Raw genomic sequence first — 2,764 nt, 5'->3', positions numbered from 1 at the left:
AGGAGCGGTAGAAGAGCTATCGAATTTTTGAATTCCCCTGCAATATACGTATTCGGCTGGCGATGGCTTCAAATTCCCTTGCAACAACATATTCGACGGCGGTGATAGCAGCTTCAAATTCCCCTGCAACAACGGATCATGTAGGCGGCTGTTGTGTCGGCAAACTCGGCTACATTGCATTAAGGAAGAAAGAAAGCATGCACCGCATGGCCTAAAAAACCTGACATGTGTCAATCCACAGTATTTATTCTACGGTTTTCAACCAGCTCAATTTCTTTTTAGAGAAGCGGGCATTTTGAAATTGCAACCGGCTGTTCCATATTTTCGAATGACAAAATAATTACAAATGAAAATGCAACATTTACACGTGTCACGCGGGCGTTGGCGGGCAGTCCTTTCTGTGAAGAATTTGTGGCCAGGTAGGAGGCGTGGGCTGGCAAAACCGCAGGCAGGCACAAAGCCACGCGGTGGGGGTGGGGCGGAACGTGGGCACGCAGGGCGAGCGCGTAGAAGTAGACTAGGGGGCGGGTGAAAAACTCGACGAGGGGCGGCCGCCGGTGAAACGCCAATTGAGATGATGAATGGAACTACGAGCCGCAAAATATACGTACGATATTAATAAGCAGTATTTACTTCCTTCTCCGCCGACACGCTATCCTGACCCAGATGCGGCGGCGCCGCCACGTAGGCGTATTACGACGCGTGGCAGCCCCCCCGTGTCCCAATAATGTCCGGCCGCCAGGATGTACGACGTCGCGAGCGGCGAACGGCCGAGCGAGAAGCGTGAGTGACATGTGTCCGCAAGCATTTCGAAATTGGGCGGGCTTTGTGGCGTGTGTCCGGACAAAAGCGTCGGAAACAAACGTGCTTGTTGCAGAGGCGGAGTTCGGCGCGCTCGCAACTTGCAACATTTAACTGCCTATCCGACTGACACATAACGGGTCTAGGGAATGTGCGCCTCTGCGCTCGAAGATGCCAAAACTTGGTACAAAAGAACGCTACGCTCAACATGGGTGGACCTTGATGGACCCGCAAACCCTTAGTACTTTGCTTTCCACGTCCAATAACGCGACCTTCGCGTGCTTGCTTTTTCAATCAACCGCCAAGATACATCACGCGCCAACAACAACAACAAGGTCCCTTAGCGCTCCCACCAACACTGTATTTGACCCTTCGCCTTTCCACTTTCCAAAGTAGTGCTAAGGCCTTGCCCTTGGGCCTTGGAAGTCTACATGTCTCGAGAAACGCGAGTCAAAGCACAACTCACATGTTAGGAGCTCTCCATCCCGCATGTTCTTGAGTGAATTTCTAGAAGGCACCGGCCCCACTTTGTGTTGTTCCTATCAAACTCCACACTTCTTGCTTTGTTCTGGTCTCGGATAGAACAGCTTCCAAAGTCAAATGCACATCCAAACAACACTTCACGTTAAAACCCTACTTAATCATGGCTTTAGTCATAGCTTCGCCATGTGAATGTGACGTGACGAACTTCAAAACATAAGATACTCAAGTCATCATCATCCACCATTGGAAGAGAAATCGGCACACATGACTTGAAAGTTGAAGGTTCTCAATTTTTATTCTCGTTTAAAATTGTTGTGCTTAAGACTATTCTCATCTCTTCCCTATATTATATGAAGGAAGAGTTTCACTAAGATGCCACATGAGGTAATAATTTTGAGGTTCGGGACACAGTTTGGAGGTTCGAGGACGGGTAGAATTTGAAAAATATCAAGCTCGGAATTATATACATGCGAAGCATGGGTTAGCCCACTAGTATATGTAAAAGCTAGTAAAAGTAAGCTATGCAAAAAATATCAAGCCGGGAATTATATACGTGTGAAGCACGGGTTAGCCTACTAGTATATGTAAAAGCTAGTAAAGAAAATGCAAAAAAAAAAATCACGCTACAAGATAAATAAACCTTACACTTTTCATGATCCTTGGCAACTCTTCTAAAATCTTAAAAGAAATGTCAAGATGGAGACATAGATCTCCCTCGCAAAAACATTAGTTCATCTATTAAGTTCATGCACTTAGAAGATCTAGAAACGCACTATTCATCTTAAGAAAAAGCATCATACATTAACGACAACATGCAAATACCAACCTTTGATTAGCCTTCCCAAAAAATATGTATAATTTCAATCACTTTGTGAATTCATTGTATGTGTTGATTTTGATTTCTTAATGCTAAAGATTTTAGTCACATGTAAAAACTCTCTACCATTCCCAATTACTTGGAAAATTTTGAAATATATATAATTTACCCTTCTTAATTCATTGTATATATATTCCTCATATATTCAATGTATGCGTAGATGTTGAATTCTTAATGCTAACCATTTAAGTCACATGTGGAAACTCCTTACCATGCCTAATCACTTAGAAACTTAAAACTACATGATAGTTGTTTCAAGTCTACAATAAAATAAAATAAATTCTATGAATACATTATACTTGTAATAATCTCAAACCAAACGCGTCAATTTATCAAAAACTTTGTAAAATAAATTCTATGAATGCATTATACTTGTAATAATCTCAAACCAAACATGGGTCACTTTATCAAAAACTTTGTATAGACATAAAGTTTGTGGTGTGTGTGTGTGTGTGTGTGCACACGCACATGTGCATGCACACATACACGTGCTTGTGTGCATCATGTGTGAATGTGTGTGGTGACATGCTCTACACACACATGTGCACATCTCTCTCTCTCTCTCATGGTACAATTGACGACGCCAATCCAAAATTATATGAG

Source organism: Cibotium barometz, chromosome 30, assembly GCF_041138505.1.
Source record: "Cibotium barometz isolate CiBa-2024 chromosome 30, ASM4113850v1, whole genome shotgun sequence".
Lineage (NCBI taxonomy): Eukaryota > Viridiplantae > Streptophyta > Polypodiopsida > Cyatheales > Cibotiaceae > Cibotium > Cibotium barometz.
The sequence above is the reverse complement of the archived record's forward strand: the minus strand, read 5'-3'. Positions refer to the sequence as shown.